Genomic DNA, 15,349 nt, shown 5'->3' with positions numbered 1-15,349 from the left:
GAGATGGGGGATGCCAGGCCTGAATGCCCACCTGTTCGAAATTCAAAATCCAACTACACCTAGTCCCTCTTGCTTGTGTGGCTATCCATATGAAAACCCAAAACACTTTGTACTGAACTGAACTCGCTACCATGAAATCCGACTTTCAATGCTACGTAAAGCAGATTGTACCATTCCAAACTTTTCTGAACTCACTCACAACGAGCAACTAAGTATCTATCTCGGAGGTAACGGTTTACAGGATCGCAATGGGCAGCAGATAGCACAAATTTTCCAAACATCCCTTTATGAGACCAAACGATTCGCCTAAAAACTTCAGCGGGCGCGGGCAGCAGACGGGTCACTGGGTGGCGTTGCCGGGCCGGGCGTCCGCCGCCGGCCCTAGACGGCTGTATGTGTAGGCTGGAGCGGCGGCGGGCGCCTGGCCCGTGTCGGCTTACAGATCGGATGAGTGGGCGGTGGGTCGTGGATACCCTGGCGGCGATGACCATATCTTGTTATTGTTAGGAAAGGCACTCAGATTTAAGCGTTCCGCTTATGCGCCGATCCACTCATCATATCATGTGCTGCTTAATGTCCTTAATCGAAAATAAAGATCAAACATCATTTTCCGATTCCCGGACACTGAGTAGGCTTATGACAGCGGGAATCCTATTCTATGCGGAGGAGATCTTCGTGGCTTTTTCAACACAATACGCGTCGTTTAGCAGTACAAAACTTTCGCATTTGATCGATGGCCTACTGATCAAATTTGCATTGTTTTTTGGTGTGCCGGAGATATTTTTTCTGGTTACCGTGACCAAACTTTTTACTACCGTTATGTCTGCAGAAAGCCTTAAGTAACTTTGCATTAAGGTCTCTCAGTCTACTCTCTATCGGGGTCGGAGCCATAGATGTTTGGTAAGCCGGAATATACCAGAGCGATGGTCGAAATATGTGCTGCAGTTTGCGTTGTGTTACTCTGTGAGGACTGAGTAGCCTTTGATAACGTCTGTGATATCCGTCTACCTAAGCCGTAGATAACACTCTCGATGCCTGCTTCCACTCTCTCTCCAAGCAATTTCGATCCATGTGCCGTGGTGGTGCAAAATTTGGCCTCTTGCTTGATATCGAAAAAAAACAAATCCTCTACTATGACATTCTGTTCGTAACTTTTCATATGAAACATGCTGTTTGCAGCTCAAATTAAGGTTTTTAAAGAGGGGGAAACGCAGACCTATATTCTATCATGGTGTGATTTTAGCTGTTGTCGTGGAAAGTTCATGAGGGCTACTCAGCACTCCTTGAAATGAATGGAACGCGGCAGTGGTGACAGGAAAGTTTTGCAACGGTAACACGATGTACCAGGGCATCATCGCTGTGATCTGTACTGTTTCAGACTGTTTGAGGCTCACCCTGAGATGCAGGGCACGTTCTCCGCCTTCCGTGAGCTGGATTTTGAAGATCTGAAGACGTCACAAGAACTGCGACAGCACGCGTCCAGGTCAGGCTGTGCCAACGGAAAATAAAAGCTACAGTCGAGGCCAATGCAACTGGGAGGTCGCATCCCCTTTGAGTCCATGAAATTGAAGCGGTATCTGAGTTGGTGTCAGTTGTAGCTCATTTCACATGCAAAATTTGGTGGTATAATCGTTGGTATGTTATTAAAATAGTCATACATAGTTGTTATGTTTTCGTCAAGAACAGGTACCTCCAAATGAACACGCGCACTTATGGGGGTGACAAATTTCCAACCTGCTTGATTCTCTGGAACGGCGTCAAAGATAAACGATGCAAGGAGATAACTCGTGGTGCACCGTCTTACAGGAGAACGAGACGTGAAATAGACCGAGCGCCACCAAAATCGGCTGGTACCTTCTGTATGTATAACCTGACGCAGCCAGAGCACCCCTTCACGGTGACAGCCCACGCCAGCGGGAAAATGTCGGCTCACGACGTATTTTTAGAAAGTGCTTGTCAAAGAACGGCTTCCACTCAGTTCGGCGTAGCCCTCACCACACCAATTCAGTGAGCTAGATCGCTTTTGAACGAGGGTGGGAGTGAAAAATTCCATCGCAGAAAGATCGTGCGGGAATGAAAAAGTCAATTCACAAAAGATGGTACTTATGAGCTTGTGACCGATCTTTCATCAAACAAAGACATCTGTTTCAAGTTGGCATAAACGTAATATCATAAGCCTGACAAAACTGTTTTGTTTTTAAACATCTTAGGACATTAAAGTGAAACAGAATGCATTTAAGCATAGCAATTTCATTACAGTGTAACGAGCTTAAAAATTATGTAACACCAATAATTTGATGCTGCACTTTGCACTTGACTTCCACAGCACTTTCAACACAAAACAAAGCAGAGGAATTCAATAAAAAAAAATAACAACGGAAAGTTCAACAAGCATAAACACTCAAACAAAACAAAAACCTTGGACTCCCACACATCAGCCCATCACCAAGTCAAACATAACCTCTGGTTTCTGTTAAGATGGGGCCAGGGAAAATAAACATTTTGTCACTGTTTCGTGCAAAATACCAATGTTCATTTCCATGGAAGTAGCTTAACTATGCCTAACTTAAAGAGGCCTTACTTCATCTCATCCTGTCTAACCTGTTCGTATCACAGCAGTGGTTGTGAGTTACTTATTCTTGCACAATTCCTATTGCCACTTGCCATGCACTTAACCAGCTTAACCTAACTTAGAAAAGCCCATATGTTGAACATCATCTCAACTCACCTATCTGTTCACAGCAGCACTTGTGATAAAAACCTGATAAGCAAATGTTTACTGGTTTCATCTTGCACTTTTATTCAGTCCGTTTGTGTATGCTTGTTGACATCAGACGAAGTTGACAACATACAAATCAAAACACTTTAAATCCCTTTAAACAACTTATTTTGATTGCCATGGTTAGCCTATGTCAAGGGCAATAATGGGTATGCTCGGCAACACAATCTCTCTTCTCCAAAAGTAACATAGCTTTTAGATGACCATGCCAGTATTGCTGCTTGCCTTTTCAACTGCAGCAAATAAATATATTTAGGCTTGTTAATTCATATTTAATGACAACGTTTGAGATGTTGGCTTCGCGTTTTAAATGGGATGGTCTGACTATTTGTTACATACTAATATTTAACCCATATTGTAATTGCTATTTAGCTTGGAGTATCCCCGTGTTAAAAATATAGTGCATATATACAGTACAGGCATTTCCCAGTCAGCAAACCATGACAACTATGGAAAACATCTGGTTAAAGCAGCCACGAGGGACCATTCAGGAAATTTGGGGAAAAAGCACGAATATGGAATAAAATAAGCCAATTGCATGCCTTGTGGCATTAAAATTTGTCTGATGACAAAACTCGATAGTTTAAAACGGAAAATGGCTAACTCTGGTTACCAATCATGTGTTGAAAGCAGGTAAAGTAAGCAATTACTTGGTCCACATGAGACTTACTGGCTTCTCCCTGCTCCCCCAAAACGAAAAGTAAGTACCTTTTGCATGGTCTGCTGGCAGACAGAGTCATCCCACTCCCCCCCCCCCCTCCCCAAATATAGATATAAATCATGTCCGCGAACGTACGAGATTAAAATGCGAAACAAGTAAGAGGTGTGCATGATGAACATCTCCAGAGGGCAGAATTTCGCCATCAAACACTTCCGTATTAGCTGCGTCAGGTCTCTCCCGAAGCTCCGTATGACAGCATTAGGATAGTCTTGTCAGGTGGCCCAGCGAGTTAGACTCTTAAAAGGCTTAGATTTATCATTATCGAGCACCGCCATGAACCACAAAAAAAAAAACAGTTAGCCGAGGGTTCAATCGAAAAGCAAGTAGGAATAAAGTGCTATCACACTCGCAGGACTCGTAAGCCAAGGAGAACAAAAGTAGTTAAATAAATATAAAACCCGATCCTTTCTGGCAGAATTTTGTAATCAGCTGATTGGACTTCAAATCTGTGAACATGAATGCTTTAAAGGGTGATATTCATTTTGTTACTCCAATTTAGAAGACATTTCTTGAATTTTTCACTACTGCATTTCGGGGGTGATGCAATTTAGTAGCCAAGTTCCCTCGGGAAAAAGAAATGCGTGGAGTGAAATTCTCTACCAGGCTTTGCTGGTGTTTGCACCAGGCCCTGCTTTCGTGGTGTGGTGGCGAGACCAAAAACATTGGGATGCATGGAACCTTGCATTTGGCACACAGCTGCCGATTGTAATAAATTTTGCAAACAAACCAAACTTAATGCATGCAATCGGCTGGAGTCGTTGGGGTTCTTGGGCTTGGAGGTACCTGGCGCCCTTGCTCTGTGCATACCATAGACTTGATTCAGATGTAGGTGAGGCAGGACATAGCCATACGTGTCGAGGTTCTGTGGAGCCTCGTTTATGCTTGGTGGTTTCAAGTGAGCTCGGTTTTGGATGACATCTGAAAACCTCAGAAAGGGAAATAGGGGTTTGGCATGTGCGATTAGACAATGTCAAGCAGGAGTGAAAAATTCACATAAAATGTGGGGAAAAGAAGTGAAAACCCCTCCTCATAGGGTGTTGCTTTACACCCAATGCAATTCTAGGACCCTGCACCAATTATAACTTACGTGCCAGAAACTGACGATGCTCTGACGGCTGACTGCAAAATAATTATTCATAATTATTCTGTTCAAGCTACTGTCGGACTTCACCTATTCATAACGTGGCAAATGGCAAAACTATGGCAGTTTATTTATCTTAGTTGCCGGTCGAGGTCAATATACGCGTGGCACGCCTGCATGAGTGTTTGTTCAAAATCAGTCAGCAGTATGCTTTACGTTCAGGATGCGGTCGGTTCGCCCGAACGGCATAGAATCTACGCGTCGACACATAGAGCCTTTGCACGCACACGTCTTGCGAACGCCATGAACGCACGTGGGCCTGGAATCTCAGTGTTCCATTTTGACATATTTTAGAGTCCATTTCGCAAGCCGTATATGAACAGAACGGGTCAACTATGCTCTATCGTTTGTGAAAATGTGTGTATCCGATGCAATTTAGAAGTACGTAGTTCCGGTATTTCCCGTCATGAAGCAAGGTTCTGTATTAACCTACTATTCGAGCTCAACACATCATAGCTCGCGAACGGGAACGTCAATTTGCAAAGCATTATCACCGATTTACCGATCATTTTAAATCTACGTCATTTAATGGCTTTCCTGCGTAAACGCATTGATTACTTCGATGCTAAGCATTTGTTGTGGTTATTGGTCGCGGTAGATTTTCGGATGATAACCTCTTCTAACACTTCCATGCTCACAGCTATCATAACCTGGCAGTTCAACAAAGCATCACCGGTATTATTTTCGGAAATTGCGTGGCTCTAGCTTTTCTGGCAGATAGCACGGAAGGGCAGATTTCCGCTTCCTCTCCAGTTTGTATTATTCTAGCAGGCCTTCGGAATCGCGTTTATAGGTGCATTGACAGCAACTATAACTACGTCATGATTTCTTGCTGAAAATTTTTAATGAAGCGGTTTATCGTGGTGAAGAAGTACAGTAATAAATCCCCCGAGAACGGAGGAATCACGAGCCATCGCACATGCAGTATCGGCAGAGGCCGACCGATCGGAGTGTTCCAGGCGGTACCAGTCACTATTATCATGTTGATATCCTGCCAAATCATGTCCTGTTTGTTTATGTTATTCGTGCCTTTTTCCGCAGCCTTCTTTACAAGGACACTGTTCAGCACACAAGCGACCACAACATCTGCGATATGTACGCGGATCGCTTCCTGCCCGACCCGTGCCGGGACACGACAGTGGGATAGTTAGTCCCGCTATTAAATCGATGCATCCCCGGGACGCATTTCTGAGTACTGTGCCACACTCGTAATGACATCGGATACCGTGAACCAGTCATAATGCCAACGGCAGAACACATTTATCACATGCCGTATCAATGGAATGTTGCCAAGTTGTGGTTTAAGCGTAAACCAGACGTAGGGACGTATAAACGAAGCAAGCAGTCACGCAGCTTTCATATTCAGTGACATACCTTCTCATCACCCATTAAGAGAGTGCCAGGAGTGCCCGCCCCTGTTCATCGCAGTAAACGGAATCTGACGTTCATACCTCACCAGCTAAGCAATGCAACACCTACCACGTGCGGCAAAAGTCAAGCCTAAGAAAAGAGTAATTACTTCACCATGAATGCTACCATGATAGTATCTGTTAGTAAGGGGCCACTGAAAGTGACCGGTTTCAGGGATGGCAAAGGGCGGGTGGCTGATGGTATCAGTCAACTAATAGTGGTGTGAAGCAACGCCAGGTTAATATCCTAAGTGTCAGGGGCAGAACGATATCCTGGCCTTGTTACTTGCACACCACCACCTTCTCCGCGCGCCAACTTAACAAGCTTATTGCCAACGGAAAGCAGAAATGCCGGCGTAGTCAGCCAGTGTGGCATCGTTATGAGCTTACGGAAGACACCGTGTCAGTGACAGACACCAGCATGCGTGCCCATGCAAACCCAGGTCATACACGTTAAACACACACAAACACACACCGTCGGTTCCGTCGGACGCGTCCTCAGCGACTCATGCAATTTTGTGCTGCCCCTTACGGCCATCAAGTGTAAGGCAGTGCTCAGTATTTTGGTAAAGTGTCCTTTCTGGCCTTGGCAGGCTACGGATACTACCAAACTGAAGAGCTTACAGGGTATGCCATGCTTTGGTTGTTGGCCCGTGACAAGATGCCGTTATACTGGTTGGAGTGGTTAATGGAGATGTTTTCTTTGCCTTGTATTCATGATCAAAAGCTTCCTGAGCATTACATGCAGGGTATGCCATGCTTTGGCGGTGGGCCCGTGGCAAGATGCCATTATACTGGTTGGAATGGTTAACTGAGGTGTTTTCTTTGCCTTGTGTTCATGATCAAAAGCTTCCTGAGCTTTACATACAGGGTATGCCATGCTTTGGCGGTGGGCCCGTGGCAAGATGCCGTTATACTGGTTGGAATGGTTAACTGAGGTGTTTTCTTTGCCTTGTGTTCATGATCAAAAGCTTCCTGAGCATTACATACAGGGTATGCCATGCTTTGGTGGTGGGCCCGTGGCAAGATGCCGTTATACTGGTTGGAATGGTTAACTGAGGTGTTTTCTTTGCCTTGTGTTCATGATCAAAAGCTTCCTGAGCTTTATACACGGCGTCAAAGTATGCTAGGCTGCGCCTCCTTCGGTGCGAATTTATGCAATGCAATGAGCAACTTTGATAATTTGAACCTGTTGAAAATAGCTCCAGGGCTATGAGGAGTGTACATGCATTCAATGAGCCACACTGCTCCTTTCTACAAAACAATCAATTTGGCTTGCTGGCTGGTGTCATTCCCGCACCTTATCGGACCAGTGTCGAAATAGGGCAGAAATGAACTATACGAGGTGCAGGCTGTTTGTTTGTCAATGAAATGCCTTCTTTTTTTCATTACCTGTACATTCCAGCATAGACTGCGAATTTAGGCGTTTTAACTGTATGGATTCCCAGGTACCCCCGACTTTTTCCTCAACTAGTAAATTGCCAATTTTCACTTTAAGCTTGATATTCGATGCCATTGTTGTGTAACGTTGGGTATAAGTCTTGCCTACATGTATGTCGGTAAGTGGATAGTTGGCTTGGAACCATTCCGTGATGAGCATAAGTGATGAGTTTGCCTGTTCCTTAAGCTCATTGATATTCTTGTTTTTTAATATCGTAGTAGTGCCAAGGACGCGTCATGTTAGAGATAAACAGTGGCAGGTCATTGATATATATATATATATATATATATATATATATATATATATATATATATATACGTATATATACGTAAGGGGCAGCACAAAATTGCATGGGTCGCTGAGGACGCGTCCGACGGAACCGACGGTGTGTGTGTGTGTTTAACGTGTATGACATGGGTTTGCATGGGCACGCATGCTGGTGTCTGTCACTGACACGGTGTCTTCCGTAAGCTCATAACGATGCCACACTGGCTGACTACGCCGGCATTTCTGCTTTCCGTTGGCAATAAGCTATATATATATATACATATATATATATATATATATATATATATATATATATATATACTGGAGTATTGAGAGGCACCCCCAAACAATTTTCCTTCGTGTTGATGACAAGTTTCGCATTTTTGTGCATGCGTGCATTTGTGCCCTATTCCAAATGTCATTCCACCGACTAGCAATGGCACTGCCCGCCCCTCACTGTGCCCATGACAGCTGGAGAGGTGGGGCATGACCATTGCCTAAGAGAGTTAGGCTGGAACGGAGGCGGCTGCGGCACGGCGTTAGATTGACATCAACGCATGTCGGCAGGCAGTGGTCTCGGATTCCCACACGTTGACGGTGGCGTCATCGTCTTCGCGTCACATTATGCTTAGCAAGGCCTCAGATCTTGGAGTCACCTTGCAAAATTTGCGGGCAATATCGACAACATGCAACACGGCGCCATGTACTCGGCGGTGAGAGTCAGACCAGCCTTCAGCGATGGGGGGGGGGGGGGGGGGGGGGGGCGCCGGGCTTTTCGATGCGTAAGGCCGACTGCGGTCCGGCACGGTGAGAGCAGACCAGCCTTCAGCGATCGAGGGCGCGCCGGGATTTCCGACGCGTGAAGCCGGCTGCGTTGGGGCCGGGCAGCGGCCGGGGTTGCTGGCGCCGAGAGCAGGGCCGATTCCGCCACGAGCTCCGCCAGACACGATTGCACTTGGCTGTAATTCGAGGGTATCGATCTTGTGGCCATTCTGGGAAGGACGGCGTCTGCCAGGCAGGCACATCGGAGTGAGGCACAATCATCAGAGCCTCCGCTAGCGCTGGTTTCTCGGTATACTAAGTTAGTCGATAGAGCGGCGGGGCGGGACCGAGGTTGCGAACGCGGCGTCCCACCGCAGCTGATTTCAGCATTGAATTCTGAGACGATTACACCCTTGCCATTGTGTCATATCGGTGCGCGGAGCTCAGATCTTGGAGCCGTTATCGTATTACAACACTCGAGACCGTGCATAGTGAGTGTGTGGGTCGGCCGCGGATTGGTGCGCCGTATTCGGTGAGTGCCATAGATTGGATCGGGCGTATCGCGGCAGCTACCACAGCTGGCTGGAGCTGTATGCATCACGTACCCCATAGTGCATGCTGAGATTTGTGCGCAGCAGTCAACATCAAGCTACCGTTCTAATTTAAGTCAACGGGAACTATAGCTCTCAACGCTACCGTACAACTACCTCATTAAACATCCAGCACGGTAATTACGGTCTACTCATGTTTGGGTTAAGAAGTGTATTTCTGAAATCTTGACCAAACCTGTCGTATTCACTTCACTTAGATTGCATTCACTCTGCTTCCTTCCTTTTCACTTGTCTCCTTCGATGGAACGGAACTCGTAAGGCATGATCAGCCGCAAAATGGACAATTTATGTCACGTGATGTGAATGTGGTGGGCAGCATCCTTGATGACATTCCAGTCGGCTACCAAGTCAAAAAGTACTTTAATCCATAGCACGCGTATGAGCTTATTTGGACGGACACAGATGCATTAATTTCATCTCCCCACCGGGCACAAATACAATCGTGAATGGTGAACGGGCACGACAGGACTGTTATGACTGCAAAGCGTATGTGTCTATTTTCATCACAAAGCCGCATTTATGTCTTATTTTCTGTGAAAGGGAACCATCGGGCCCGAAATGGCCTTAAACCCCTTTTACTTCTCTCAGCGAGTGTTTTATTGTCCTTTCTGGATATTCCATTGGGGTATGAGGGCAGACAAGCATAGTGGAAGGAGCAAGGTCAAGTGCATCCAAAGCTGCATACTACGTTACACTCAACACAACCTGTTCTGAATAGCGCAGGCGCGCCACCCAGCATGTGAGGGCGCTGCGTCGGGGTCAGGCGCGACCTGCTGCGGCTCTGCTCTGGAACGCTTCCGTCCCGGGTTGGGAGGCCTGTCAGCCAGACTGGGCTGTGACAGCGGGCGCTCTCCAAAAAAGCAGCGCCGTCGGATGCTCGAACAGGCGTGACCTATACCGGGGGGCGGGGAGCGTGACCGGGTCGAACGGGTGTAACGCTGGCCCGGAAGGCGGCAGCGAATGAAGTGATGGTGGCGAATCGTATGAGCAGCAAGAAGCTTTCGGCAGTGATAGTGGATGAGCACGTGAGTGCGCCCAGTGCTTCGGGTGAAGCGATTCGTGTCAGCTGCGGTATACCGAGCAGTACTTTCTTCCGGATTCGTCGCAATACTGACTTGCAAACCCTGTCGTCAGCCCAAGGCTTTGACGACCAATAAGTTGCATGACTAAGAACTAATAGGCATCCACTACATTTATCGAATGTGCAGTCGGTATAGGATGGCTCAGAAGGTATCAAATATGTTGTGTCATCCAGGATTATTGACAACAATATTATCTTAATTAGAGTTTTTTGTTCTCTGTCCGATACACTCGGACCGAGGTCTTCTGCCTTCTATATGACCAAGTTTGCCAGTGATGAGCCAGGTAGCACTTAGTTATGATGAGCTGCAACTGATGGCTTGAAACGGCGACTGGACTCTATAAATTGCTCGAGCTGGCGCTGGGGTACCTGGGTTAGGGCATTGGGCCGAGTTTGACATTGCCGTGTTTCTCATGACCAGTGTAATCCAACCAGTCACTTCACTAAGGTAAACAGCCGTCTAGGTCACCACCATTGTCTGCTCACCGGGAAAGTATGTCGTGTTTGCAGGGTCATGGGCTTCGTCAACAAGCTGATCAGCCGGCTGGACTCAGAAGACCAGTTCACTTCGCTGACGATCGACCTGTGCAGGCGGCACGTGGAGTACGGCGCCCTGCCGCAGCACATGCAAGTGAGGACCCTCGCCTCGCCGTCACACGTAATGGCTCATGGGAAGGCGGCCCGGGCAGTCTGCTCGCTCTCGCTCTATACCAATCTTGCAACAAGCATCATTTTCCATCTCTCTATCTCTCTGTCTCTATCCCTTTGTGTCTTCTAAACGGGCCATAAAAGCCGTGTTTCTGCTGCGATGATTACGTGATTAGGACTTCGCAAAAGTATTTGACTGCCCCAACAGATCAACATTCTGACCACACCACGGCCATTCACTAGTTATTGTGGGGCAGTTAACGTGAAACGTCACTTCTTGAAGCGGTTATTAAACCCATTAACACGCGACCGGTTGACCGGCTGGATACCTTTCGCTCGGGTGGAGGGGGGGGGGGGGGGGGGCAGTTTGACCCCTTGAGATCTCAGGAACTAGGAGAGCGAGAGACACCAAAATCACAGGGTGTTGGCCTATACGTAAATTCACTTGTATCAAAGTTTGAGTTTTCTATGTCATGAATTGCGGGTCAAATAATATCAAACAAGTTTAAACTCCAGGTTGGCGTCTAAAGTGCCCCATAACCTAGACATCTGCTCCAAGCGAAAGGTCGCATGCTCATTTAAGGTCTGTGACGTTGTTTGATCTTCAGAAGGCCACAGTGACAAAAATCATACAAGACTGCTTCGAGTTTTGCAATAGGCGACAAAGATTACTCTGGGCAGTATGTTCCCAAAACAACATGTTGACCTGGGTTATTTTAGGCCACTGACCTATTCTGACCTTTAAGAAGCCCATGGAAGATGTGCAACGCGGTTCCTGGTATCGATACAGTTCGAAATGAGCACCAGAAGCTACCACATAGAACAAGCCTTAGTGTAATAAAGCAGGTTGATTTTGACCATGGTTTGACCTTTATAGCTGATCCTAGGTCAATGTAGTTTGTTCATTCAATTATTGTGCTACCTTAGAAAGCGTCTAAGAGATGCATGGCTTCGTTTAACACTTCGTTGTTGCATCAAATTAAACGATTCTCTACAAATTGTATTCACCGAATCCATGACCCGTTTTTGACATACCAAAAGTCAGCGGTCTTTCCAGGGACATTTAGATTTTTACACCAAACAATCTGCTATTTAGCTGTCTACAGTTATGCAAAATTTGGCGCTGGTACGTCCGGCCGTTCAAAAACCATTCCGGAAAACCTCTGGGAGGTGAAAGTAACTCCCACCCGAGCGCGTGTTAACGAAACAATAACACACCAAAAAGTTTTAGATATTCTGAATGACTTAAAAAGCTACACCCACATTTTATGTAAAGCCCTCATGAGAGAAGCAGCAGATTTGTGCAGAACTCTTGGTCGTATAACTGCATAAGTCGGCAAAGCCTTAAATATCAGTTACATCGTAGTCGGTAAATCCGACATTTCAAACAGGTGCGCAGTCCTCTGCTCAATATTTAACGCCAATTTCACTTCAAGGAAAATTGTCTGGTTTTTTATAACAAGGAAGTTACAGGCCGAAAAAAATAGATAACAGTGTGTAAAAAGTAACGGTCGAAGTTGGGGAGTTCAAGAGGTTGGCTGACAATTGCTTTGCGTGCTCACATCATGTCATGTCATGTCATATCATGTCATGGTCAAAAATTCCGGCAAATGATTGATCTCTGTCACTTGCCCTTTGAGCATGGCTGAGCCTCTTTCTCACATAAAATGATGATGCGAAGTGATACGTAGCATCCTTGCCAAACCATACATTCTGCCAGAATTATCGAAAACTAACAATGCATCTGCTCGTAACTCACAAATTATTATTCAGCGCGTGCTCGGCTGGGGGTCAATTTGACCCCGAGGGTTTTTCCGGAACAGATTCTGAAAGACGCGGCGTATCCGCGCCAAGTTTTGCATGGCTGTAGACAATTGAATAACGGATTGTTTGGTGTCAAAAATTTAGATATACTTTGTAAAATCGCTGGCCTACGGTAGGTGAGTCAAACTACGGATTCAGCGAAGACAATTTAGACGAAGCCATACATCTCTGACATAGTTTTTTAGGCAACACAATGATTGAATAGGCAAATCAACTTGCCCTGAGGTCAAGAATGAAGGTCAGACTAAGGTCAAAACCAACCTGTTTATTGCTCTGGAGCTCGCTGCATGAGGTAGTCTCAGGTGCGCATTTCTGACTTATTGATAACAAAAACCGCGTTATGCATCTTTCATGGGCTTATTCAAGGTCAGAATAGTTCCCTAAGCTGAAACGACCGAGGTTAGCATTTTAATTTCAGGAACGTACTGCCTAGTGTAATTTTTTATGCTTATTCAAATGTTAAAGTCAAAGCAGTCTAGTATGATTTTGGTCACCATGTCATAAGAAAGGTGAAACAAGGTCACTGACTTAAGATGGGCACCAGCGACCTTTTGCTTAGAACAGTATCTAGGTTCCGGGTTACTTTGGACATCAACCTGAAGTTTGACCTTGTTTGACCTTTTTTGACCCCAGTTTCATGGCTTGGGAACTCAAAATTGTGACATAAGTGAGTTCATCAAAAGGCCGACACGCTCTGCGAATTTGGTGTCCCTAGCTCTCTTAGTTCTAGAGATTTCAGCGGGGTCAAATCGACCCGAGTGAAGGGTATTCAACCGACCACCCGGGCGCATGTTGAATGAGCACCGAAATGTATCTGGTATTACTGAGAATTCCTCGCAGTTCACGCAATGGCAAAAAGCCATGTGCGCCAATAAGCCCCAAAACACACACAAACCCTTAAAGCCAAAACGCTCCTGCACTGTTCAGAGCTTTTGGGCACAGGGTTCTCAGCGCCGAAACCGTGTTTTTACTTGGACTCTCTGGATCGCAACAGAAAGGGCACAAACTTAAAAACACCTGCTTGATGTGCCTGAGCATAAATCTCTAGACCCTTTCATAGATCACCTGCAGCCTGAAATTACAAACACCTAGCTCCAGCAGTGGACCATTACGAGGTTTTGATTTCTTATTAATGATCCACTGACTGCCAAGGTAAGTGCCAAACAGCAGGTGTCGTGCCAGGCTTCGCTGTCGAAGACATTGGTCGGGGATTTCGGAAACAAAGATATGCGTGTGTGCGTCGACGCTGTACCATGTCGGCCTTGGTGGAGGTATGCCCTTAATTGTTCAATTTCCTTCTGAAACTGAGCACTGTTTTTTGATGACCTGCTTGTTAGTCCTGTAGAGCGGCCGTTCAGTAACATACGAACATCAACCTCGACTTCGAATATGAACCATACCAACATCACACAGAAATCCGACTGTGGATACCTTGACTTTATGTCCTCCACGCAGCTCTCTCAGTCGCCTTGGAAAAACTCTGTCCATAATGTTGGATGGTAGCCGTTCTTGCCGAGCCGCTCCCCCCACCTGTCAGAAATGTGTGTGACTTGGGCCTTCTGGCACAGTGAGTTATTGCATGCCGGCAGATCCTTGGCAACCAGTTCATCAGCGTCATGCGCTCCACGCTGGAGGAGGACGGCTCCTGGGGGCCCGAGACGCAGGTGGCCTGGGAGAAGCTCTTCAAGGCTAGTAGCAGCAGACCGTGTGGCGATTTGGCGATGTCGGCTGTCCCCGATAGTCGGTATATGCCTTTTGCAATGTCATAAGTATTTCTATTGTTTGTTAGAATGCAACGAAACTCGTAGAAGAGTTGTGGACATCAAATTTGCCTGTGTGGTGTAGTTGTCACGGCCATCCACTCAGTAGATAGTTCCTGGTAGTTGATTAATGAAAGGCCTGCGACAGGCTCTTCTGAATGGGTATGAGAACCTTGCGCGAGATCAACTTCGGGGCTTTTGTTGGGAGCAATATGGGCAGGAAGCAAAACAATCACTGGTTCCGCAAGACTGAGCACGTCTCTCCAACAAGGAAAACAGAGTTCAGCTAAAAATACGTTTTGAGAAGAAGGTTCTCATGGAAAGTTTTGGCAAGTTGTTCTCAGCCCCTCGACGGAATAGCGCGGCCTTCGCAATCGTCCTGCGTTTCGAGATTTGTCCTTAACTATTCAATACAATTTTTCATCATTTTGTGCATCAGGGTATGTAAAACGATGAAAGGTAAAAAATCTCCAAAATCATTGACGCACACGGGCAGTGCAGCAAAGGAAAACGTTGAAAAAGGCGAGTGTGAAGCTCTCAAATTATTTTATTCATGCGATTTGCCAAATACAGAGTTAGTATGTACTGAGCACAAACTTATTCCATTCGCAAAGGAATGGTAATTTACGACTGCGTGAGTGTGTAGAAATATGGACATAATGAACAACTTGTAAAAAAAGCGACCTGACGTTTTCTTCATGTGTCATCAGCGCATGCGTCATCAGTATCACCGCATATCGTTTGGCAACCCTTCTTTTTTGCTGTTCTGGGTCCGCTTATGATATAATTTAGAACACTGCATGTGTGTACATACTTCGCACACATATCCATTAGATTTGAATCACTCTTGATCCATGTGAATGTACAAAGTGAGCTGTCATCATGCGGGTATGGTCATCGACGAC

The 15,349-nt window shown here is 46.1% G+C and overlaps 1 long non-coding RNA gene across 1 annotated transcript; it reads left to right on the top strand.

Annotated features, from left to right (window-relative positions):
* Positions 1 to 1,403: 1,403 nt before the first annotated feature.
* Positions 1,404 to 14,356, top strand: LOC119093151 (uncharacterized). Its single transcript, XR_005093606.1, has 3 exons — positions 1,404 to 1,483; positions 10,723 to 10,843; positions 14,274 to 14,356. It is a non-coding gene; the product is annotated as an uncharacterized LOC119093151 (long non-coding RNA).
* The last annotated feature ends 993 nt before the right edge of the window (positions 14,357 to 15,349 follow it).

Source organism: Pollicipes pollicipes, unplaced genomic scaffold (genome assembly GCF_011947565.3).
Source record: "Pollicipes pollicipes isolate AB1234 unplaced genomic scaffold, Ppol_2.1 Scaffold_4002;HRSCAF=4701_pilon_pilon_pilon, whole genome shotgun sequence".
Taxonomy (NCBI): Eukaryota; Metazoa; Arthropoda; class Thecostraca; order Pollicipedomorpha; family Pollicipedidae; genus Pollicipes; species Pollicipes pollicipes.
Note: the sequence above shows the minus strand (reverse complement) of the source record. Positions and strands in the feature narration are given on the sequence as shown.